Raw genomic sequence first — 27,913 nt, forward strand, 5'->3', positions numbered from 1 at the left:
GAGAGAACTGGGTACAAAGTAGTTTGGTTGAGACAAGGATGGGCATAAGACTAAAGAGAGTGGTTGGGACCAAATTATAGATAACCTGGAGGAAGAAATTACAGCGTTTGGATCAATTAAAATACAAAGGGGAGGGTAACTAGATGGTGCCATGGCTAGAGCACCTAGTCCTGGAGTCAGGAGAACATGAATTCAAATCCAGCCTTTGAACCCTTCTTATTTTGTGACCCTTAACCCCAATTGCCTCATCAAACAAACAAACGAATGAAATAAAAATGAAATAAAACCTAAAGGAGCAACTGAGCTCAGAGAGCAAGGAAATAGCCTGATCTAAATGGCGGCAGGGCTGTGGAGAGTAGGTAGGTAGGGAAAGGTACTGGAGGTGGACTTCATGCCTGCTATTTTAGGGATGACTTGAGCTATTATGTCCTCGTCTTTAGCAGAGGCCTGAGCTGCCTTTCTCAGAAAGTAGAGGGCCAGATCAAGAATCCATTTTGGGACAATAGCACTGATTTGTAAAGTCTCTTCATCTTCCTTTGCAGACTATATGAGGAAGGTTTTATGGCAATAATATACTGCAGACAGGGACAATGGCAGTCTCTTTCTTTTAAATTTTCCTATCTTTGTTCCAAGTCCTGTCATTTTTAAAATGACTTTTTCCCCTTAAAAAGTGATCATTTATGACCATTATATGATTTGTAATTCAGCCCCATGAGGCCACTTCATCTTGATAAAATCTGCCCATTTACACATTGCACTTTCCTTTTTAATATAAAAATCAATAGCAAGCCAGAAATTAACTTCTAAAATTAAGACTTAGATTTTACCGTCTATGAGTACATTATCTTAATAAAGTCAGGTCTCACCGAGTAAGAATTAGACTTCTGGGGTTAGACTTCAAAACTATGAATTAAAAAAAAATAAGAAAGAAACTTTTATTGAAATCCTGTGCCCTGAAAAAAAATAGCATCTCAAAAAATAAAAATGTCAAAATGCTCTCAAAGTCTAGTTGCTATCCTGAATCTCAGCTCAATTGCTAACTCCTAGAGAGAAACTTTCTTGTTATCACAGTTTTATGGCTGCCCCAAAAATACATTTTGCATGTACAGATTTAGTCTCTTCATTTGCCATCATCCTCAATGTCCTGTCAGTAAAGACTATTTTAATTTATGTCTTTACTCAGTACAATATTTTGGCAATGGTGCATCCTTAAGAATTTTTTTAATATTTGAATTGAAGATGATGAGATGTAAATTTCACAATATTTGGACCTCACATATGTTTCTACTGTCTTCACGTGTCACAAGATACATGGGCAGAGGTCGGATGAAATCCAAGTCATCATTAACTATTTTTTTAAAGAGAAAAAAAATAGTACCTTTATGCAAAGCACTGTATAGTCACTAAGAGAGTTACAAAAATAAATTAAAAAAGCCTCCATCTTCAGAGAACTTACAATCTAATATAGGAATCAAGTCAGACTATATCTGATTTCTGTAACACAAACCTGAGCATGATAACAAGGGATCCCTTCTCTAAGACTCCTCCAAGACTATCAAGAAATATGTGTGACACAGTAGAAAGAGTTCTGAATGTCAATATTCATAACTTGGTTTTCAATTTGGCCCCTGCCATTTGCTATTTGGGAGTTATCTTATTTAAATCATTTAAACTGTCTTAGGGTTGAAGTAATTAATATCTATGGTCCTTTTCAACTCTGAATCTGGTGACAGAGTCAACACCCAAATTTGCCATGATGATTTATTTATTTATTTTTTACCCACAGTAACTCATGTGGACATCTAGTAAGGTGGGTATATGGGGAATGGGAGTATCTAGGAACCAATCACATAGATAGAAGTACAAATCCTTGGAGCAAATATAAAAGACAAAATACTATAGAGGTTCAGAGAGAGAGAATATAATTGAATAGTATCAAGAGCAAGGAGGGCTTCATGAAGAAGGCATTTGAGTTAGAATTTAAAGAATACATAATGTCACAGTGGGTAGAGATGGTGGTCGAGAAGGAAGTTCTAGATATAGGGAATATCACTGATAAATCATTAGAATTCATGCAGTCAGAGATGGAATAGATTTCAAAGTCATCCACTTGAGCACTTCGATTTATGAGTTAAAGACATTGATCTCTAGAGAGGGAAGAAATCTGACAGATGTTATTGTTATTGCTGTTGCTATTGTTGCTGTTGCTGTTTTTGTTGTTGCTGTTATTAATACTGTTGCTGCTGCTGTTGTTATTGCTGTTGCTATTGGTGCTATTGCTGGTGTTTGTGTTGTTGTTGCTGTTGTTTTTATTGGTGGTGTTATTGTTACTATTACTACTGTTGTCGATACTGTTGTTGCAGCTGCTGTTTGCATTGTGCTAAGCAATTGGGGTATTTTAAAAAGACAAAAGACAGTTTCTGAACTCCAGGAGCCCATAGTCGAATACTTTGGCCGGAGTGCAATGTAGTGTTAGGATATAAGGTTCTTAAAATGACTAGGAGCCAGGATATAGCTTTGAATGTCCTTCAAGGAATTTAGAGTTTGCTTAATTGATATTAAGAAGCTGTTGAAAGTTTCTGAGGATGTGAGCATCCTGAGGAGAATAGGGGAATTGAGGAAGATTACTTTGACAGCAGTGTGTACCCAGTCATCCTTGAACCTAGAAATTGGGTACCATTTGGCATCCATATTCTCTCACGTACCCTATGGCAGAGGGCAGACAATAATAACAGCCATTGAGGTGGTCCATTTAGGTATATAAATTGCTGAATTCAGATCAAAACTATGATGTGGATAGAAGAGGGATGATTGTCCCAATTATATAAATGAAAAAACGGAGGAAAAATAGGGTAAAGGAGCTGCCCAATATCCCACAGCTAGCAAGTGTCAGAAGCCAAATGAGCACCCGGGGGTTTTAAGTCCCTTGCACTATTTTGCTTCTTTGAGGAAGAACTAGATCTTAGCTGGGCTCTGTCCCTGCTGACCTAGCCACTGTATGGGAGCATGTAGTGGTGAGCATGGAACTCTCATGGCAGCCTGTTTCTCGCAAGGGCACAACTACATGAGCAGACACATTCTTCTTCCCCAAACCAGCCTTCACTAACAAGCGTAAACACCATAAAGAAAATGCAAAGACTCATTTGTTGGGAAGAAAAGATGTGGGAGAAACATATTTCTTCAAAGGATGCCTTTGTTTGAAACTGACAAAGAAAAAGGTGAAATCCATCAAAGTGTTCAAAGGAATACTAATATTAGTAAATGGGGAAAGCAAACACATCCCTGGGCATCTTTTTTTTCCTTTTCAAAAATCCTTTACAAATGAAATCAATGATAATTTCCTTGAAAAAGAAAAAAACAGTCAGAGTCACCATAAAAAAAGAAAAAGAAAAAAGCAGAGTAAAGTTGGGAAGTTTACAAGAAAGAATGCTCTAGCAAAACAGGCACGTGTTCTCTTTTAAGTAGAATTCCTTTATGCTATTTCAAACTTACATAACAAAAAATTGGACAGTTGCAAAGGATCATGATCTTAGAAGAAAAGTGTTCAAAGATAATTTATTTCAACCTGCTTATTTTAGAAATGAGAAAGCCCTTTGTGCTACTTCTACCCATTATCATTGATTTATTATCTAGGGCAAAACAAAAACAAACAAACCAAAAACAAACAGATCTGGTCTTAGTCCATAGGAAGTCCTTCAAAAATGTAAAGATGGCTACCATCTAGGCCCTTCTTCTCAAGGCTAACCCTTTGCCCCATCCATTTCTTTCAACTATAAATTCAAACCCTTCCACTATCATAATTACCTTCCTTACAAATATACTCACAGACGTACTCTGAGATCTCCTCATTGAATAGGGACAACGGTAGCTTAGCAATAATTATTCCAGGAAAACAAAGTTCAATTATGGAATCTTTTCCCAAAGTAGAAAGACATGCCATTCCATGGCAATGAACTGAGAGCTTGCCTTTCAAGAATTTGACAAAAAAAAAACTCAAAACAAATCAAACTACATTGGAATACGCAATAAATTCAATGCAAAAGTGGCCAAGGGGTCAGGGCAAATGATGTTAGAACGTGGAGTCTAAAACTAAAAAATGAATAACATGAAAAATTTCCAACAAGCTTGGAAATTAATTGGAAACCTCATTCCTATATGTTACAATTACCAACTTCAAAAACATATTGGGTGTACTTATTAGTGTAATATTTAGAGTACTGAAAAAAATGTATAAACATTGAAATCAACTTTATTTTTTCAAAGATAATCTGTGTTTCTTAGAAAAATTGTAAGAGGCAATTATCTGGCTCAATTGAACCTGGAGTCAGAAGGATTCATTTTCATAAATTAAAAATCTGGCCTCAGATACTTACTGGCTGTGTGACCCTGGACAAGTCACTCAGTTTATCTCAATTTTCTCATCTGTAAAATGAGCTAGAGAAGGAAATGGCCAACCACTTCATTATCTTTACCAAGAAAATCCCAAATGGGGTCACAAAAATTCAACCACAGACTGAAAAGGCTCAAAAACAGCAACACACACACATATACACATACTACACACACACACGTGTGTGTATATATATATATATATATATATATATATATATATATATAGAGAGAGAGAGAGAGAGAGAGAGAGAGAGAGAGAGAGAGAGAGACCTATTCTACCTAACTCAAGTAGCAAGGCACAGCAAGAGAGAGGGAGAGAGAGGGAGGGGCAAAGAAAGCAAGAGCTAGAGGGGAGGAGGAGGAGGAAAAATCATGTGTCATGGTAATCAAATCACTTTGACCACCATCTCTCTGGAGCTTTTAGAGACAGCCCAGAATCTATCACCCCAAAACCTAAGAACAGAAATGCTTCCAACTTAATATGCACAGTTACAGCCTGAGAAATAGCCCCTCTAGTGATTCAGCCAGATAATTACTCCTATGGTTGCTGCAGACATAGCTACTAAAGAATCTTAAAAGAAAGATTGTCACCAAAAGTCTTGATACAGTTAAATGGTTCAATTTCAAAAACTGACATCACTGTAACAATGGCCAGTATATTGGAGAAGCAGCATTCCCATTTGCTACTGCACCCTAAAGACCATGGGCCATTTCTATCTGACTTGCAGCAGACACCTTACTTATGTGTTGTCTTATCTGTTAGAATCTAAGTTCCCCAAGGGCTGGCCTATCAAGCTCCCAAAGGTTAGTATGGTTCTTTGCACATAGTCAGAACTTAATGAATCTTTCATTCATATATGTATATATACACAAATAGAAAGGGCTGCAAAATTCTCAAATATATCTGAAGAGCGATGTGGTCTCTGCTTAGTTTCTTTTTTTCCACGCATTCGATAACTGTATTGTGTTCTTTGAGTGCAAATAGGTGCATACTAAAATACATTATTTATAGTACACAGTAAGGTTGTACCTAAGTAAGATGAAGGGGGGAAATACAACCTCCACTCAGGTCAATGTGGCAATTTGTGTACTATCCTTAGACCCTCCTGGGGTGGGGCTGGGGCATATTGCGTATGGGACACTAGCTCTATGATGAAAATGCTTGTGTTTTATAGATTTCTGTTTATGACAAAGATGCCGAGTTTAATAAATTAGCTTTGAGGTTTGTTTATTTTCATAGGAAATTCAATACCTTCCAATGCTGCATCCCTGCACTGCCCCAAGACTAAATTTCCCCTTCCTAGTCCCCACTCTCAACCTTAATATCTATTAAGTGGCTTGGGCATAAATGAGCATGGGAGAAATCAAATATGAAGTCTCTGATCATTTGAAAAAGATGGTGCTAATTGGGAGCTCTGCAAAGGAAGGCAGTGGTGCTGAACATAGCCAGGATCTTTTCAATCCAGCCTGGGGATGGGCTCAGCTGATTGTTCAGAATTGTCTGCCCATATGGACGAGCAGTATGTAATGAGGATGGATGGCACACCTAAGTGTGTTCGAAATGGCTGCGGCAAGGGAGGGATGGAGATGCATGCCGAGCTTCCTTTGAACAGCGCTCAGGTACAAGGCTACCTTTGAAGCTGAGAAAAAGCTCTCGCCTTTTGTATTTGGAGATAACTAAAATGGCTTGATGGAAACAAACATTATCCAGGCACAAGAGGTGAGCGGGCAGGCCTCCTTCTGGCTTCCAAACAAAAGCATTTCTGCAGCTAGGTGCCCAGATTTCAGGCAGGCCAGCCCAGGCTCTTTGGAAACTAGGGATGTGACTCTGGTTAGTAATCAAGATAAATTGAAGCAAGAGGAGAGTGGGGCTGTTTAAACGAATCCAAGGTGGTAGTAGGCTTGGACTTATTAATAACAAATGATCCAGCTTTGGGTATTATCGAAAGCAATAGAAGTAAATAAATCAATAGCTTTGGACAAATCATTCTTTTTAGCTGCCTGCTTAAGAGAGTGTGGATTGTTGTGTGTGCAGGTTGATTTCATATTCCCATCATTCCAGGGAAAGTGCCGATGCAAGAAGCTCTCTCAAAATGAATATTTCGCTAGATAGTACACGGAGGCAAAAAAAAAATCCAAATATTCATATATTCGGCCCCTTACAGTATTATAAAAGGATAAAGCATTCTAGTTCATTTCCAAATAACAATAATAATGCTTTATAGTTACACAGCACATTTGGTCCAAGGATTTCAAAAGGTCAGCTCCATCCATGGCAGAACAGTATTTTTTTCATTAAAATTAATGACACTTTTGCTGCTGAAAATTCAAAACTGATAAATAGTATCTGACTTTTGCAATGTTAGCAAATTGTGGGCAATGAGAAAGATCTAGAACTCTGGAGCACTGCCCTCTCTCCATCCTTTTTAATCAACTTACCAAGCAGGCTAAGAATAAAGAGAAGCCACGGACACTCAGTCTGGGGACCTCTATAACAGCAAACGAATTCCCAAAGAGCAAATGCTGGGTCTCTAAAGGTCTTATTTAGTTTCTCTTTCCCTTTTCAGGGAAAAATGTTCTTTGAATTGGGAAGGATGGAAGAAAATCATGGTTGCAAATAGAAGGAGCATAAGATAAGAGCAGAGAGCAGAGACAACCAGGCAATAGCTTTCTGTCCTCAAAGAGGTCAAGTCCTCAGGGTTGGACAAAGCACTTCCTAGAACAGTGAATGAATAACAGCTGTGACTGCTGAATACAGACTGTGAAAAACTATGGATGGTTGGGGGAGGGACAGGAATACTTTCCAGAAGCACAGGAAATCAAATGACCAAATTATCCAAAAAATAAGGATGGAGTCTCTTAAACATAGACCACTGTGTTTGAATTCTATTACTTAAGAAATAGAAAGCAAAGCAGTGATCACTAAAAACCCACATGGCTTCATGAAGGAAAGGCATTATCAGGCTAATGATATCCCATTGCACAAAGGTGTGCCCAATAAGAATAAGAATTGGGGCCCTCACTGTGACTTTATTGATCTAACACAGAACTCTTCGAAGAAAAAATTCTTTCTCCTATTCCAGTCAGCACCTTCTCTTAAACTTTGCATCTTAAGGACATTCAGTGGGGAGTGAGAGCTCAAGTCCACTTAGAATTCCTTTAAAAACCTTTAACAAAATTACTCGTTTTGTGGGGGGAGGGAATAGGGGGTAAGAGTGCTGCCATGTTAAGATTAGGAGGATATGAAATTGATAGAATCTCCAGAGACCAAAGATTTGTTATTAACAAGCTAAGATCACTTTGTAGGAAGCTTTCTCTGTAATGGGGTGCCCCCAGGATTTATCCCTGGAAAGAGCTCTTTAACATTTAAATCAAAGACTCCTGAAGATGAAACTCAGGATTGTAGATTTCTACTAATGACTTGAAATTAGAGGAGACAACTGACCTGTTAGACAGCAAAGCTGTGATCACAAAACATCTCAACAGTCTACAAAAAAATGGGAAATCATTAACCCAATTAAAGATGCATGTAAAACAGCAACATCAATATTATATGATGATCAGTTCTGATGATCATGACTCTTTCCAACAATGAGATGACTGATAACAGTTCCAAAGATCTTGTGATGAAGAGAGCCATCTACACCCAGAGACAGGACTGTGCGATCAGAGTATAGATCCAACATAACATTCTCACTCTTTTTGTTGTTGTTTGCTTGCATTTTGTTTTCTTACTCATTTACTTTTCTTTTTGATCTGATTTTTCTTGTGCAATAAGAAAATTATATAAATATGTTTACACATATTGGATTTAACATATATCTTAACATGTATAACATATATTAGATCACTTGCCATCTAGGGGAGAGGGTAGGGGGAAAGAGGGGGAAATCTGAAACACAAGGCTATGCAAGGATTAATGTTGAAAAATTATCCATGCACATGTTTTGAAAATAAAAAGCTTTAAATAAAAAAAGGATGCATGTAAAGTTCAATGTTTATTTTCCCAAAAAAGGAAATGTCTAGAGACAGAATGAGAAACATGTGACTACACACTATTTCCTTTGAAAATCATCTATAGATTTGAATGGATTTCCATAAAAATGTGAGTTAAAGCAATCAACAACAAAACTAAAACTACCCTTTATTCCCTTGAAAAACACATGACAGAGTAAAAAATGTCCTTTAGACTGATGAGAACCGACGGATAATAGTCCTGAGTATCATATGGAGGAAAGTAATAGATAACCTAGTATGTTCCAGGAAGAGAATAACCAGATGGAGATAAATTGAGGATTAAGTATATTTACTCAAAAGAAAAGAAGATTTAGGTAGAATTACTGGTGACATCAAGTATCTAAGAGACTTCCAAGACACTGTCATTGAACATTTCAACAAAGTATGTGTTTAATAGAAGCTTAGTGACTGACTAGCATGACCGGAAGGACTTCAGAAACTATGTAATGCAATCTCTGAATTATAATCCCTTCTATAACATATTCAAAAAGTGACTCTTCAGCCTCTGACTAAGGACCTTCATCAAGGGGAACTACTTAGTCTTTTAAACAAATATTTTATTTAAAATTTTGAGTTCCAAATTTGATGTTTTCCTCCCTCCAACCCCTTTCTGAGATGAAAAGTAATCAGATATAGTTTATGCTTGTGCAATTAGGTAAATCATTTTCATATTAGTCATTTTGTGCAGAAAACATGAACAAAAAATGAAAGTGAAAAATAGCATGCTTCTCTATTTGATAATTATGTATTCTTTCTCTGGAGGCAGAAAGTATGCTTCATCATAAGTCCTTTGGGATTTTCTTGGATCATTATATTACTGAGAATAGCTAAGTCACTCACAATTCTTCATCAAATAATATTGCTCTTACTGTGTACAACATTCTCTTGGTTCTGTTCACTTCACTATGCATAAATTCATGTAAGTCTTTCCAGGTTTTTCTGAAATCATCCTCCTTGTCATTTCTTATAGCACAATAACTTTCCTCCACAATCATACATCACAATTTGTTCAGTAATTCACTAACTTATGGTATCCCTTCTATTTCCAATTCTTACCATTACAAAAAAAGAAACCTACTATATATATATTTTTTACAAATACATCCTTTTTCCACTTTTTGGATATCTTTGGGATATAAATCTAAAAGAGGTATCACTGGATCAAAAGATAATGCACAGTTTTAAAGCTCTTTGGCCATAGTTCCAAAATGTTCTCTAGAATGATTGGATTAGTTCACAATTCTACTACCAATGCATTTATTTTGTTTGTGTAAAATCCCTTTAGTTTGATATGATCAATATTATTTTATTTTACAGTTTGGAATCCTCTCTATATTCTCTTGGATCCTAAATTCTTCCCTTATCCATAAATCTGACAGATAAACTATTCCATATTCTATTAATTTGATTATGGTACCATGTTTTATGTGTAAATCATGTGCTCCATTTGTCCTTATCTTGGTATACAATGTGAGATGTTGATCTATAGCTAATTTTTGTCATACTGTCCTGAAGTTTGTTCTAAAACCTTAGATCTTGGAATCTGTCATATACTAGATTACTTTGATCTTTTACTATAATGGAATATATTCCACTGATCCACCACTCCATTTCTTAGCCAGTACTAAATGGTTTTGATAATTATCACTTTATAATACAGTGTGAGATTTGGTACGACTAGACCATTTTCTTTCACATTTTTTCCAGATTCCCTCAATATTCTTGACCATTTTTTCTTCCAGGTGAATTTTATTATTTTTCTAGATCCATAAAATAGATTTTTGATCATTTGATTGTTCTGGCACTGAATATATAGATTAATTTAGACAGAATTACCATTCCTATCATATTTGACTTGATTTACCCATGAGCAACTGATAGTTTTCCAATTCTTTAGATATGATTTTATTTGTGTAGTTTTATAGTTCTGTTCATATGGTTCTTGGGTTTATCTTGTCAGGCAGACTTACAAGCTTTTGTATTGTCTACAGTTATTTTAAATGAAATGTCTTTCTATTTCTTGCTGCTGGACTTAAGCAGCCAATTCAATTTTGGGATATCACTTGTAATTAAAATTGCTTTTCCAGTGTTAATTATAAATATTATTCTTTTTGACTTTCACACATTATGCATAAGATAATAGAGTGAGAAAAAGAACAGACCCAAGAGAACATTGTATACAGTAACAACAATATTATTTTAAGAATGATTTTGAATGAATGTTATTTTGACTATTATAAACAGCCAAATTAGCTATAAGGAATACATTAAGAAAGAAGTTATCTGCATCCAGAGAAAAAAAGAGAAATCAAAGTATGTGTAAAACAATTTTACATATATAATAGATTTAGATATAGATATATAATATACATAAATATTTTTCTCAGTGTCTAATACTCAGGAGGGAGGGAAGAAAAAGAAGTGTACATGATAATTTTGTTATGTATTTGAAAGGAATAACATGTCCATAGTATATTTTCAGTTTCATGTGGAATCATCTTTTTTTCATAGTGCTATGTTATGGAAATGCTTGTTTTATTCCATAAATTAAAAATAAAATTTAATAATAAAAAAGAACCTGGAGTGGAAAAAAAATTTCAAGGTTTTAGTTTAGAATTCCCTGTCCCAGGATAGTGTCTTTAACATAAGATACTTAAAATGTGTCTGTTGGATTGAACTGAATTAATTTGTTGCTGTGACGTGATAAGAAGAATGGTGACTAGACTGTGTGCAGTGGAGAGAATACTACACTTTAAGCCAGAAAGTTTTCTGGCTTAAATCTCTGAATGCGAGTCATGCCTTAAACATAGGCTGTATGAGCCCGGCTAAATCCAGAATCTCTCTCAATTTCCATCAGCCTCCCTATAAAATCAAGATGATAATAACAAGTACCCCCAGGGTTGTTTTGAGGATGAAATGACATAGCTATAATGTGTACTGTGTTGGACACATTTTAAAGTGCTCCATAAATGCTCATTATTAATTGAATCCCTATGGCATTCCAAATGAAGTTACTGTTGGGTTCATCTAAAGGATCTATTAGTCTCTTAATTTGAGGACTTCTTTAACCAACCTCTCTGGTTTGTTATTTGGAAGTACTGAAAATTCTGTAATGGGCTGAGGTTTGAGTTGATGCACTGAGGTCCCAAGTACATGAGGCTAAATAGTAATTGGACTATACTCTATTAATATACATGATTGGATAAAGAATGGTTCCTGCCCACTCCCTGTGCAAGTCCTGATGTGTTGTATAGGAAATGATGATTTTGGTGGGTGGAGGCAGGGGGACAGGAAGAGAGGCTGGGAGAGATTGGGCCTGGGTTCCATGCTCCTAGCGGCTGGTCGTGTGACTGCTGGTCTAGCTAGCTTCTTGACTCAGCTACACACATTGCTATTGCCCATTCTCTTCCACCTCCGATCTTTCTTCACTGAGAATAAAGACTGACGCTTTTCCCCTAACCTGGATTCCTGACTCCGGCTGATTTTAAAATACGCTGTCTTCACATCTAACTGCAGGCAAATAAGAGAAAAGGCTAAGTCCTTCAGGGACTTCCCTCTTGGCTCACCGGGCAAATAGGAAGAAAAAAGGCTAAGTGGCAGTATTTCAGGAGCCACCCTCAAACTATCCACCAAGCCCATCCCCACTTAGGATGATGGGAGAGGAAGTCAACATCAGAATATGCAGCCTCGGAATCTTCCCATTAATTCCACACCTCTCATCTCTCTGTAACCTTTATTAAGTAAAGGGGATAAAAAAGCAATGAATTCTTCAGACTTTATTACTCATAAGATGAACAGTTCTATATACCAGTGAACCCACACATTGTCAAGGGCTGTCTGTCTCCTTTATTTTTTTTTTTCAGAAGAGAAGGACAAGGCTGCCTAGAAATGTATTAAAATAGTCCTAGTGATAATTAGTGAATATAATTATGTGCTGAAGGATGTTAATGAATATCTATTCTTGGACAGTGGCACATAAAGCTTGCAGATAACTGAATTTATTTATGAATGGCAATTTTCTATAAATTGGAAATCCAATCAGCAGGGAACAAAATGGGCCATTGGCAATAGTAACACTGTGAGATCATTTATGGTAAAAAGTCTAAGAGGAAGAACAACATGGATTTGTGACCATCTACAAGACTCACTGAATTATATGAAAAGGAAGCAATTAGGGATTCTGACTGAATCTTGCCTACCTATTTCCTTACTATCCCTTTCCCCTCTGACACTCCTCCTGGCCTCTGGACTCTTATTAATCTTCAGATCTGCTTTAACTCTAAGTCAGAGGTGATGAAAAGATCACAACGATTACCAGATATGTGAGGATAATAACAGCAATGCAAGTAACCCATTCCAAGATAGTTTCCTCTCAGGGGTGTAGCTAAAACAACACTACTAGCTAACCTACTGCACAGATCCTAACTCTAATTTGGGACAAGACCACTTGTCTTCTCTCTTCCTTTGTGAGTGTAATGGATTTCATCAGGGAAGAAGAATTTTATTCTCCTATTCACAACAGAATTCTCTCATTTCCATCATCAGCATTATGGAGTCTGCCATGTGGTCAAAATATAATAAATGTGCCTATGTATGTATCTATATATAAATAAAATGTAGTCCTGCTTTCAGTCTGAATCAGTTATTTTGAGATTTTAAGCTTGTTTGATTAGTCACTGTCCAAGGTTGGGGAGAGGGTTATGTGGTACCAGAACAAAAACTGTTGCTTAGGACTGAATGAATCTTGAGTCACTCTACATGGTAAAGGCAGAAGTTGAATTGAGACTTAGGGAATCACATGACTGCTTTACCAAAATAACATCTATTATTGGGGGAAAATAACTTTAATGAATCAAACCCTGGATGACAGATACACAGCCAGATGTGGGTCAGAGCTGGAAATTCCTCTACAATGTCTCCACTTTCCCTTTTTATCTTTATCCCAGAATATCCCTTGTTACATGTCTTCTGTCCCACTCAAACTGAAATAGTTTCAGTTCCTCATCATCATTCAGTCATCTGTAGTCTCTATGCCTTAACTCTTGTAGTCCTTCTTATCAAGGATGAGTTCCTCATCAACCCATCCTATCTCTTTCTCTTCAGGGTCTATTCCATGAATCAATCAAACATTAGAAGAAAAAATAAATTAAAGATTTTCTTGACCTGACTGTCAAGTCACACAAAATATATATTACATGAAGAAATGATTTTCGCCATCGTCTAATTTGTGTATCACATTCTAGAATTCCATTTGTCTCCTTAGCCCATGAAACGCAATTATTAATGCATGTACTGTGCTAAATGTTTTACAAATGTTGCATTTGATAGTCACCCCCCTGGAAGGTAAATGATTTACCTGTCTCCACCTCAGCAAATTCACTAAACGTTCGCTAAGGAATAGAAGGAAATCCCACCCTGAAGAAATAACATAGCTTCAATTATTGACGTGTTTACATACGTTTCTAATTCCCATAGTTCATCACCTTAGTGATACCAGCACCCCACAAGATTATCGTGAGATCAAATGAATTAATATGTTTAAAGTGATACAAAAATTTTATTGCTATAACTACTACTACTACTACTACCACTACTACCACTACTACCACTACTATGGTCATCAGATCATCGTCATTTGCTGTTAAGTACATTTCTATCAGCCACTATAGAATGGAAAAGTGAAAGCATGAAAGACAGAATTGGGGCTTAGGGATCATCACAGTCAACACTTTCCATTCACCATGGCGAACAATGCAGTCCAAGGAGGCCGGGTTGGGCCAAGGGCTGTGTGATGGGCATGTTGGCAGCCCTGAGAGAAAATTCCATTTGTTACAGAGACTTCTGTCCATTACGGGTCTCCTGCCACTAAACCACACCCCGAGTTTGTCCACAAGGTGGTTGATTTTATTAATAAGGCCTTATGTTTTCTTTGTGTATCCTTCCAAAGCCATAACACACGATCTGCATAAAAGAATGTCATTTTCAGTCCCTCTGCCATGATAGCATCTCAGACTTTAAAAGGAGCTAATTACAAAAATGGACCAGAGTTCTCTCTAATCTGGAATATTGTTTTTTAATCTAATTCTGCTTCCAGGATAATTACTCAGAATCAATCATTGTCAGGATTATAACAGTAATCAGTTCAGTGTGAGAAAATGTTGCTCATATCTCTGAGTCCAATTTCTTCCCCAGATAAAGAGATTGAATCAATTCAGCACCTGGGGACAGCATTCTTGCTATTTCTGAACATGCTTCAGCTGTGCCATATTCCATTTTAAGGTCTTTGGTCTCTTGTGTTCAGTTAGGAGGAGTGTATATGTGCACGTGTGTATGAGTGTGTGTGTGTGTGTGTGTGTGTGTGTGTGCATGCACACACAAACTTGGAGAGTAGAAGATTGTATCCTAGAAATGATTACAGAACGATTCTACTTTCCTAAAATGGGGCACTCATTGCAGAGATGCTGAGGGCTCACCAATTCGAGGGGGATGGCAACTAATTGATTTTTGACAGGGTGGTTTCCAGTTTTTCAAGCAGACACATGAAGAGGAAACGTCCCTGTGAGAGCCATTTCCAGAAGGATTCTAGGCTGTTGTCCCCAATTCTTATATCACACTCACATAACATTTCCTGTGCACATGACTCGGGTCAATATTCTCTGACTTCCCAGAACAGGAGCACGTCCTGGCGTTAAAGCCAAGTTATGGATACTCACCAATCCCTGTAAATTGAGTCTCAGTCAAACTGCAACTATTCTGTACTCGGGGGCAGAGGGAGATCACATATGTAGAGTTGAAAGGACCCTCAAAGGCCATTAAACCAAATATGCTCATTTTACAAGTGAGAAAACTGAGACCAGAGAACTCCCAAGCTATGCCCAAAGTGAAATAAGTAGCAAAAATCCAAGGTTTGAACCCACGTCCTCTGAATTCTGAGGGCAGTTTCCACTGTACTGTCCTGCCTCTCACACCTAGCCCACGTCAATAGAGTTTCAGAAAAAAAATCAGGAAAGTCAGTCTTCTTATTCTGGATGTAGCCTTTCAGTGCTGATGGCTTCATTTTCACTCAATGTGAATGTCAGTGGTTAGACTTTGAATATTTCAGGCCTTCATGAACAGGAATAACCCTTTACTGCCAAATGCTTCTCATTTCCAATGATTTGCTGTTAAGCTTCATAAGATACGTCCCAACAGATTTATCACAGTAAGAGTAACATTTAAGCACCAACCTGTCCCCTGACAATTTTTTTTTAACTTGAGCTCAAAACTTTTTCCCCAGGTGAGCACCAAAAACATTCATGCCCTAATGGCAGAGCCTGTGGGATGCAGAGTTTAATACAAGCAGATACACAGATTAACAGAAAAGCACTGTACACAGAGGCAGAAAGAGCTGAGTTTGACTTCTACTTCAGACACTTATGTCTCTGGGCAATCACTTTGCTTAATTTTCCCTATCTGTAAAATGGGAATATTAATGACACTTCTCCCAGAGGGTTTTTGTGAGAAACATAAGAGGTAACATATTGAAAGTGCTTCCCAAACCCTAAAATACTATCTAGAGGCAGTGCTCAGTTGTTATTAATCTCACACCTGAACATCGCTGACACTGGTACAGAATTCTACAAAACTGAGCGACAATTAATCTGGTATATATGTGGACATTTTAGGAATCAAATTGAGGTCTTTTCCTAAAATGGGTAATGGGGAAATGGAAATGGGGGAATTCCTTTCTCATTTGCTCTCTCTCATTTGTCCAATTCTGTCTTCATTTCTCTACCCAGGGATTTGGATAATCTCTTTTTGATTTAAGAAGATGAAACTTTCACTTAGTTCAATTATCCCCAATCTAAAAACCACTAGATTGAACTGCTTATATCTACATAAATTATATGAATGACTCCAGGAAATTCCTCAAAAAGAAAAAAGTTACTATTGCTGAACTGATTTATCTAGTTGGCATCATGCTTATTATGAAAAAAAAAAACAGAAAAAAAAACAATGAGCTAAATTTTCAGGGATTTCCTTTGTGTCTTCTGTTCATTTATTAAAAATACCAAACTCATGCTACATGATTCTAGCTATGAAATATAGTCTGTCTCGGTATTCAGATGATGGTAAAAATCTGTCACTTGCAATGATACATTGTCTATCCCTGAAATTTATTGCAGAGTGTACATCAATTAATATGTTTGCCTCCTTTAGAATGAATGTTCTACAAAATCTAATAGCAATGGCCTAATTCTGATTCCCTAGCATATAGCTCTCTTTTTCTGAGGGAGTAAAGAAGGTAAAAATGGAAAGTTAGGTTGATAGATGGGAGGAGAAAGGGAAGAAAGAAGGAAGGAAGGAAGGAGGAAGGGAGGGAGGGAGGAAGGAAAGAAAAGAAGGAAAGAAAGAAGGAAAGGAGGAAAAGAGGAAAGGAGGGAGGGAAAGAAGAGAGAAGAAAAAAATAAAGAGAAGATTTATTATTTGCTTACAAAATGCACATGAATGTGCTGAGTGTGAAGGATACAAAGAAAGGAAAGCAGAAGAGGACAGAGAAAGAGAAAGAGGAGTAACAAAAAAATAATAATAAAAAGCAAGGAAAGCAAAGAAGGGAGGACTGGGTGATAGTACCAGATGTGGCAGATCAAGAAGGATAAGAACTGAGAAAAGAATGATCAGATTTGGCAATTAAGAGATTATTTGACAAGCCATTCCCCAGTTGGCAAATGGTCAAAGTATATAAATAGACAATTTTCAGAGGAAGAAATTGAAACTAGTTTTAGTCATATGAAAAAATGTTCTAAATCACTATTGATTAGAGAAATGCAAATAAAGAAAAGTCTGAGGTACCACTTCACACCTGTTAGAGTAACTAAGAAGACAGGAAAGATAATGATAAAGATTGGAGGGAGTAAAGGTTGGAGGGGATGTGGTAAAGCTGGGACACTAATATATTGTTGGTGGAGCTGTGAACTGATCCAACCATTCCAGATAACAATTTGAAATTATGACCAAAGGGCAATCAAACACTATACCCCCTTTGATCTAACAGTATCTTTGGGTCTGTATTCCAAAGAGATCATAGAAAAGGATCCATATGTGCAAAAATGTTTGAGACAGCCCTTCTTGTAGTGTCAAGGAACTAGAAAATGAGTGGATGCCCATCAGTTGGGCATGAATAATTAATATGTCAGCCTCCTTAAGAATGAATATTCTGCAAAATCCAGTAGCAATGGCTGAATAACTTATGGTTGTTACAGAATGTTATTTTTTATAAGAAATGATCAGCAGACTGAGTTCAGAAAAGCCTGGAGAGACTTACATGAACTGACACTAAGTGAAGTGAGTAGAACCAAGAGAGCATTGTACACAGTAGCAATAAGATTATGTGATGATCAACTGTGAGGAAACTTGGCTCTTTTCAACAATGAGATTGTTCGAGGCAATTTCAATAAATTTGCAATGAAGAGAGCCATCTGCATTCAGAGAAAGAATTATGGGGACTGAATATAAATCAAAACATAGTATTTTCACCTTTTGATGGTGATGTTTGCTTTGGGTTTTTTTCTCTTTCTCATGTTAATTTTTTCTTTTGATCTCTTTTCTTATGAAACATGATGAATATGGAAATATATTTAGAAGAATTACACATTTAGCCTAAAAGATAATAATAAAACAAAATAAAATTATGGGGGGAGGGAAAATTATTTGGTAATCTCAGAAAGACTGATTTAAGTTGAATGATAAGGGAAGCCATATTACAAAGGGTCCAGAAGTTAGAAGAGAAGTGTTTGGGACAGTAAGTGAAGAAAAATTATTCCAGGAGTTCTGAAAGGGAAAAAAACACATAGAATGATGACTTGAAGTGTGGAGGTCTTCCTGGAGGGAGCCTTAGTCTCAGTTGAAATAAATAATTACTCCTAAATCGCAGCCAGCTGGTAAAAATGCAAACGTTTATTTCTCCTTCCAAATTAGCCCGGCTAGTTGAGGCCTATCTCTCTGCCTGGCTCCAAGAGGTCTTGCAGCTTTGTCCTTGGCTTCTGCCTCTGTTTTCTTCAGCCTCCAGCCAGCACCAAGTTGGAAGATGTAATGAATCTCTCTGTACCTCCAGTCAGTTCCACCAGAAGAAGTAACTTCAAGCTTCAAAAGCTCCCTATATTTATGTGATCTCCCAAAGGTTAACTCCACCTTCTGGAGGAAGAGGGATTCTGGGTTATCTCCCAGAGTGCTCTCTGGGAAAGTGTGAATTCGGACTAAGCCCTACACGTGTGAACTCCATTGAGTACTTAGATACTTATGAGCTCTCTAAAGGTGTGAACACAAGCATTGTTTCCATTAGTTGTACTTAGTACCTAGTTCAAGTTCTGGCCCAAAATATCTCTAAGATCAAATCAACTCCAATGTCTTAACACTTTGTAAAGATTCCAACATTGAAGGGACAGATCTATATGCATCAGGTGAATCAATTTAATCCAAAAGAGATCTGGATAGGTTTTAAAGCTGTAGGGCAAGAACTATTAGGAAGTGGCAAGAAAGAAGATTTGTCCTGCCTTACTCTCTATTCCAGCCTAATATATATATAGATATATAGATATATATATATAGATATAGATATAGATATATATATATATATAGATAGATAGATAGATAGATAGATAGATATAGATAGATATAGATAGATATTTTTTCCCACCCAAGTTCCTGATTATCAGTCACTGAAAAACTATTATAGGACAGATTCCTTCTTCTCTCAAAGCTTTGATATCCTCTTCCATAATATGATAAAGTTAGGTTTTGTGACATATATAAAGTCCCTTTCCCCTCTAAATGGATAAGATGCTATGATTTCAAAGTTTATGTCCATCTTACCTTGAAAAATCTGTCTTTATAGGGTGTCATATCAACAGGGGGAAAAATGTTTGGACTAAATAATTGTCTATGCCTAGAGAAGGCTGATTAGAGAAAATTTCAATGAAAAATATTTAGTCAAAGTTGCTCCTACCCATTCTGATCAGCATTTTACCAATGGCATCACCAATGCAGATTACTTTTTCAAAGGTTGATTAGAGAAAGGAAAACATGGCTATTTCTTCAGCATATGCCTATGGACAATTCAGGACCTTGAAGAATCCCTTAACATCTGTTCCATGGCTAGATTCTCAGCATAACCACATCTGTGATCTTCAACACAAACTTGGATTTTGTGGATTTTAAGTGGATATTGTGCTAGGTATTGTCGATGGAATTACTATGCAAGCTACCTACAGAATTAATAGGCATTGATTTCAAGTAAAATACAATTTCATCTTTAAGTAGTTGTATTAATTTAAATGGAATCATAATCAAAATCAAATTCCTTTTAACTGCTTAAGTATCTGTTGGGTGTCATTTTATAATGAGAACTAGGAGAGATGTTTTGTGAATCATTATTAGATGACTTGTAAATAGTTACTGTCATAACTCATTGGATCTTTTAAAAAATTAAATGTCTTATTAGAACCATGAAAAATCAATACAAACAACGAAACTTGTTCAGTAACTTCTTAATCCAAATAAATGAATTACATGCACAAAGATCAACTCATGTTTTGCTGACCCTCCCTATCTCCATAGACATGATTTGCTCATCCTTTCTCTCTCTCTTGAAGTCCTATGATTGCAGTTTGCAGGCAAACCAGTCTCTGATTGGACTTTTTCCCCTTTGCATTATTTCCTCAGTTTCTTTGTATTTCTCTTCCTTGTTTATCTCAATCAGATTGCAATAATTCATTACATTAATGTACCATAATTTAGTCAGCCACTCCCTTGTTGCTGGGCATTTAGCTTACTCCTAGGAGCTTCACAATTATGATTATGCAAAACTTTTATTCAATCATTCTTTTTAAGACACCACCACCAATGAAAACAACAAAGTATAACTGAAGCAAAGGAAATACATGAGTCACAGTTTATTGGATCTTCAACCTAGCAACTTCCCATGAAATACATGGGATTCCCATGAAATACCTCAGCATTTCAGTATGAGGTAGAAACCTTGTACAAGTTAGGTGAAATCAACAGCCTTTCTTTGTAGCCCACAAATAAATAACTAAATTATAATAAATAGATGTTGATTTCCTTTCCTAAATTGGTTAAGGTGAAAGGGGTCTTTACTCCAAGATAAGTATTATTTTTTTTATTTAAAAGTGTGCCAGGAGGCCCTAACTTGTGAATTTACTTAATGTAGAATATTCTTGAGCCATGGGATCTCTCTTTGTCAATGCCTTACCAGTCCTAACTTACTTCTTCATCCTGGGTCTTCATTCCTCCAATGCCCTCCAAACTTATTTCCATCCCAGGGCTTTATCTCAGCACTGAACCCACTCTTTTCTTTTTCCAAACTTAACCAGAAGGTGAGCACACGCAATTCTGTACCTTCCTTTGCTCTGAGTTCTCTTGGTCTTCACTCAATTGTATGTCCTACTTTAGCTAATCCCAATTTGAGATTGCTCTCAATCACTTCCTCTTCTATTCCTATTCATTGGCTCCTGGAAAAACTCATGAGCCTGTGCTCACTAGATCCAGGATAAATATATTCCCATGATGAGATGGGCTCTTATTGTAGCCACATAATTCTTTAATGCCCCGCCATGGATTCTCAATATCTCTCCACACAGTGACTGTGGCAAATCTTTTTATCTCTCTTCAAGTGTTTGATGATTCACCCCACTTTAGTGAGAACCTCATGCTATCCTTCACAAACATACACACACAAACTCACACACATACAAACACACTCCATTTTTTTGAGCACCTCAGCAAAAGTTCTCTCTTCTCTTTCATCTCACATCCTCCTGATGTCATTTCTGCCCACCTCCTTCTCTGCTACCATTTCAATACATAAGGAAGAAATGGCCATTTTCCTTGCCAGTTAAGCCCTACCACATACCTTTCATCCCATGTAAAGGCCTAAAACTCTTAAAAGGTGTGCTTCAATCAGACAACCAAGCACTTAAGGTTAATGACCTATTGGACAATAACTCTATTAGCATATGTTTTGAATTGCTCTTCTCACAGTTAATGATGGCTCAATGCCAGAAATGTAGTTAAGGAGTAGGGAGTGGAGTGAGAGAGGTGAGAGAACTTCACTTGGCCACAGGATGGAGAAGAGAAAAAGTGTGGAGATTTTGGACTCTAGATCCTTGGAACTGCCCTGGCAGTTTTGTCCATCTCCTTCACTCCTCCCCCAAAAGACCAAGGGCTTTTGCTTATCCTGATTCCAGCTGTTCCTGAGGCCTCCAGGGAGCTAGCTCGGACTTCACAAACCCATCCCATCTCATCTTCACCCGTGGATTATCCCTTCTCTTTCACCCACCTTCTTTATAATCTTTCATCTTTTCCCATCTACTGGTTTTTTCAAAGTTGCCAGCATCCATATCAATCCCAATTTAAAACCTTCAATATACCCTCCAGTTATTGTCTAATAGCTTTTCATCAAAACTCATTAAAAAAAAAAAACACATTTCTATTCAGTGTCCCAATTCCCTCCCCTCTCACTATCTTCTAAGTTCTCTGCAATCTACCCTGTCACTGAAACTATTCTCCAGAATTATCAGTCATCTAGAAATTGTCAAATCTAATGACCTTTTCTCAATTTATGATTATGTGGCTGTAACACTAGAGATCACCTTCTCCTCCTGGATATTCTCTTCTCTCTGGGATTCTGTGACTCTCTTTCCTTTGATTTTCTTCCACTCTGTCTATTCTAACTTTTTCATCCTCTTTTACAGACTCTTTATCCAAAGCAGATTGATTAACCTCAGGTGATCCCCAAAGCTCTGCCCTGACCCCCCTGTTCTTGAATTATCTTATTTCATAATGTCATGCTTTTACATGGGTTCATTTACAATTACTAGGAAAGTGAATTTCCGACCTATGCATCCTATATATATAGCACTGACACTTACCTACCATCCATATACTCTTGGTGGTACCATAAGTGCCCACTTGATATTCTTCACAAATGACACTCCAACTCCCCTGTCCTCCCCTTTTGCTTCAATGTCTGTCCTGTCTGAAACACTCTTCCTCTTCACTCCTTCTTTAGCACTCTTGGCTTCACTTCTGGCTTCATTCCTGCTCTTCATTCCTGGTTTTTCCACTTCTTCAAGAGGTTTTTGCTCCTCCATTGAGCAGAGTACTGGTGCTTTCCCCTTTGATCTACTCCAAAAGCATTTTGTATGTTACTATTTATTCACGATGACCCCTTTATTCAAATGTCGGCTCGGGGAGGTTAGGAACACAGATCAGGAACAATTCTTGTCCTTTTCTATTTTCCCTGGATTTCACAAAGTGCCCGGTATCTAGTAAGCATTTACCTCGTGTTTGTTCACTGACCGACATAACTAACAAAGTACTATCAGAGAAGGAAACATTATTTCCTAGAAAGCAATGTGATCTATTTGACTAAGCAAATCACATTGGGGATAATTCCTCTGAAAGAATGCTGCTAGAAAACAACTTCAGACAAAAACTTCATTGTTAAAATTTTAAAGAATCATTTATCCCTGATATATGTCTGTATATGATGTCTATGTATTTAATTTAAAAAATACAAAGACGTTTATTTTTTTAAGAATAGAAATGTCGAGAATAAAAGACTCATTTGGAATTCCTCCCAAATGCATTGTGGCTGTTGGATGATGATTTGTGCCCAGTTCTTTCACCCCCAGAGCTGGCATCCCCCAGACAAGTGGGAGGGGGGAAGACTTGCCATTTTACTCTATTACTTTCAGAATTGATGGTTTTCAGAAGCCCTGTGTGTTAGTATGCCTTTTGTGAAGCACTATATAGCCTTAATTAAAATAACTCACATTAATTTATAGAGCTCTGGAGGGAATTTGTCAAATACTGATGAAGGCATAATAGGAAGTTGAAGTCATTGCTGGATGGAATTGGCAGTCTCCCCATGAAGATCACTTGACCTTCGACCTCACTGACTCCTGAACCTGGCCTCGTAATCTCCAGAAGGAAATGATGTGGAACACACAAAGATGTAGATCAAGCTCTTGCTCAGGTCAGTGGGGAAGAGTAAAAGCTTGTAGAAGCACTGAGTGATTTATGCCCAAAAATGATTTTAAATGGAATCTATCAAAGGATAGAAATGAGCCACTACCTGAATACAGAGCTCACACATTAGCATTTTTCCATCAAAAGCCCGAACTCTGAAATCAATGAGCAATGGAATACATCAGCTTTGTAAATCCTGATTAATAACTGAATGTCCTCTAATGAAATGGTTTAATATAGCATGCTGGGCCCATTTTTCATTAAAATGGTTGAGGCTTAGGCAGAAGGGAGATTAGATCTTCCAAGGCATATTTTATTATTGGGCCTTCTATGTTTTGTCCTTTCCTCTATTGCTTGGCTATTTGTAACCTGGCCAATTACCCACCAAGACATCATATCTGGTACACAAACATGAATCTATCAAAAGATTGCATCTCAGTGGAAAATATTATAAGATCTTAAAGGCAGAGCTAGAAAGGATCTTAGAGCTATAACCTTCCCCCCCAGTTTTCCAGGCTACTACGTCCCAGAGAATTTAAGTGGTTTTTCCTAGATCACAAACATGAGATCAAGAGTTAACCAATAGGCATTGGTTTAATTACTATTGATTGGAGAAATTTGAATTAAAACAGCTCTGAGGGGCTATCTCACTCTTATCATGGGTAAGATACCAGGAAAAGATAATGATAAATGGGAAGAGGGGATGTGGAAAAACTGAAACATGGATGCACTGTTGATGGAGCTGATCCAGCCATTCTAGAGAACAATTTGGAATTTTATCCAAAGGGCTATCAAATTATGCATATCCTTTAAACCAATAGTACCACTACTGGGTCTGGATCCCAGCGATGGAAAAGGACCCATGTGTACAAAATTGTTTGTAGCACCTCTTTTTATAGGGGCAAAGAAATTGAGTGGATGTCCATCAGGTGAAGAATGGATGAATACGTTATGGTATATGAATGTAATAGAATATTATTATTCTATAAGAAATGATTAACAGGTTGATTTCAGAGAAGCTTGGAAAGACTTATATGAATTGATACTGAGTGAAACTAGCAGAACCAGGAAACATTGTACACAGTAACAGCAAGATTATGTGATAACAAATGTGATTGGACTTGGTTCTTCTCAGCAATACAGTGATCCAATAGACTTTGAATAGAAAATGCCATCCACATGCAGAAAGAGAACTGTGGAGATTGAATGAAGATTGAAGCATATTATTTTTACCTTTTTGTTGTTGGTTTGTTTTGTTTTCTCATGACTTTTCCCTTCTATTCTGATTTTTTCTTTCCCAAGATGATTCATTTGGAAATATGTTAGAAATTGACTGTACATGTATAACCTATGTGCATCAACAACCTTGCTTGTTGGTTTGGGGAGGGAAGGTAAAGGAGAAAAAAATCAGAATTCAAAATCTTACAAAAATGAATGTTGAAAATCATTTTTACATGAAATTGGGGAAATGATAGACCATTAAAAGAAAAGAAAAGAAAAAACTCATAGGCTACAACAGGAAAAAAAAACTGGCAAGTGACCATAATGACTCAGTTTGAGGACTTCCCTTAAAAGAAAAAGTGATCCCTCTGGAAGCCGCCCATTTTCTGTGTGACAAATCTATTTGGCAAGAAGTTCCACTGCTATTTTGTAGATATCAAGTCAAATGCTTTGTAATTTCTGCCTATTTGCTGGTACTTCCCTGGCTCAAACCAGATCCTTGATGACAAATTCAGTACTTCCCAGATTATACCACTCACCAAACTTTAAAGGAGATAGGGAGAGACTGCTGAGATCATCCCCTCCAAATTCTCTGACTTAAACTCATCTGCTGGAACATCTCTAGAGTCCAGAAAGAAGCTAAAATTTACCTTTACCTCAAGAAAATAAAGGTCACTTTCCAAATTGCTCCTTCATTTCTTGCTAAAAACATTTGCCTGCTGTCATGTAAACTAAGTCAAAGTGAACCGAATTTAAGTAAAATGGTCAGAATCAGATGAAAGGGAAAATGGGCTAAGGGAAGCAAAAGTATCAAGAAATAAGAAATACCACTAAATGCAAAAATGCACAAATTCTTATGGCCTGAAATGATCAACTAAACAACAATCGGGTGTATCCTGTACTTTTACCTTCAGAAATCAACATGCAACGGAACCATTGCTGATTGTCCTATTAGGAGTTTTCAGGAACTGCAATAAGCTAAGAAAATATGAGCCAAATTTTCCTAATTAATCTATAGATTATTTCTATTCCAATTTACCCTTAAGTGTGCACAGTAGGGAGGACAAAGAGAGATGGGGTAGTGCAACATTGCCATGACTTAACTGAGTTAATTTAAGCTAATGAATGTTCTTGAGGATTTTTTTCCCCTAAAGATGTTGATTGATGTCACCTCAGCTCTGAGGTTTCCCCACACATCTGTAAGAACATATGTAGAGAAATTTTAAAGCCGTCACCAAAGACATTGAGCGGATCACAGCTGCCCCCTTGGCCTGGTCTTCTCAAAGCCAATCTTCTTGTGATAGCCTGCAGGAAAGGAGGGGATATTCAACTGCTATGAATGCCTGGTCTGAATACACACACACACACACACACACACACACACACACACACACTCACACACAGCCATGGAAAGAGAAGAGAAGGACAAAGAGACAGAGTGAGTCTATAGCTAGGGGCTCTCAGTTTGCACTCCCTGTTTTATTTATCTGTTCTTGAAAATTCAGCCTCCACTTCCAAGCACAGAAGCTCCAAAAAGTCTTTAGTCTCAAAGCCTCTGATACAGAAATGGGCAGTTTCAAAACAGACAGCCTGGAGGGAGGACAAAACGTGGCCAAAGGCTAAAGCAAAGTCATCAGAATTACTTGCCCGGCAGCACAGTCAGTGCACAGTCAAGGCAAAACATTGTGCATTGAACATCACTGAGGGTGGTTCTACACAGCACAGCAGAGAAAGAAAGAAGACCTGGCTTCAAATCACGGCCCTCTCATGAATCTAGAACCGTGGGTGAGCCTTTTCCCCTTCCTGGACCTCTTTTTTTCCTTAAGAAAATCCAGGTGTTACACTATGAGATGGTTGTCCCCAGCTCTAACATTCTATGAAACAGAGAGATAGAATATTTATTTTCACCCGTCAATCACAATTTGTCTTTAAAGCCCAGAAATGTTTTCCAAAATAAATTGGATGTACTTATTGTCATTCAAAGTCATTAAACCCTCTTAGAGACTTTTAAAGGATATAATTCATCTATTCTTTGGCCTCCTCCCCCGTGTAAAAATCAAATCAAGTTGGGGGGGGTCAAATGGATCCAGTTTGGGAAAGTGAGGTCCTATACATATATATATATATATATATATATATATATATATATATATATATATACATGTATATGTACATGTGGGCATGAAGAAAGGTGGGATTCCAAAAGTCAAACAATCCAATGACTGAAACTTAGTTTGGGGAAGAAAGGTCACTTCTTGCATTGGTAGAGACCACAGTCCATCCTACCTTGCCAGTACCATGAAACAGACCAGTCTAGATCCTCCCTGAACTGTGTGCACCCACCATGCCAGGGGGCTTGCTAATGAACTCTTAGCACTGAAAGCTGCCAGGAGAGCCCACAGAATGCCCATCAATCATCCCTCACTCTCACAATGGCAAGTGCCTGTCTCACTGTTGATTGTTCAACAATATCCTTTGCCCCGACTATCCTTTATAAAGCCCTGTCTGTGATATCTTGTAGGGCTGCCCAGGACCCTCTCAGCTGCTCCCTACATGACCCTCATTTGGCATCCTTCAGAGATTGTGGTGTCTTATGGGAAAGAGCCATCCATCTCCAAAAGAACATCGTTCTTTAAAACGTTTGTTTCCAATGTAAAAATGAAGTTACTCTTTAAGATCTATGTTAAAGTAAAAGGTGGCTTTGGGAGGCCAAATGGGAGAAGGAGAAGGAGGAGAGCTGTTGTCTGCACTCCCTGGCATTGAACCCAGGACTCAGTGAGAACAACCAAAGACTAGCAAGAGGGGTTCATCATCCAGGGAAGCCACCAGGATGAGTCTCCCAGACCAAGCAGGGGCTCTATTTTCAGTGAAATGGAGCAAACTACACATTGATGGCGTTGAGCTAGCTAAAATGCCCATGCTCCCAGTGCAGGGATGGACTCTCCATTTCCAGAGGTATTTCAGGATTCGTTTCTTCTCACTGACTTTGAACCATCACCCAAAAAGGTGCCAATCTCTGGGGTCTTTTTCAAGTATTTGGAAGTTTTAGCACCACCTCCCCACCCCGCCCCACTCCTGTGGATCCATTATAATGCAGCTTTTTCATTCACATTTGTCTAAATCCCATTCACATGCAAATGCACACAAGAATCGCTGGTTAATTTTTTTTCTTTTTTGCTATCTCTCTCAATCATCTTTTCTAAAGCTCTGGGTATGTAGGGTTGGATTCCATTGTTGTGATTTTCCAGCAATG

This window comes from Sarcophilus harrisii, chromosome 5, assembly GCF_902635505.1.
Source record: "Sarcophilus harrisii chromosome 5, mSarHar1.11, whole genome shotgun sequence".
Lineage (NCBI taxonomy): Eukaryota > Metazoa > Chordata > Mammalia > Dasyuromorphia > Dasyuridae > Sarcophilus > Sarcophilus harrisii.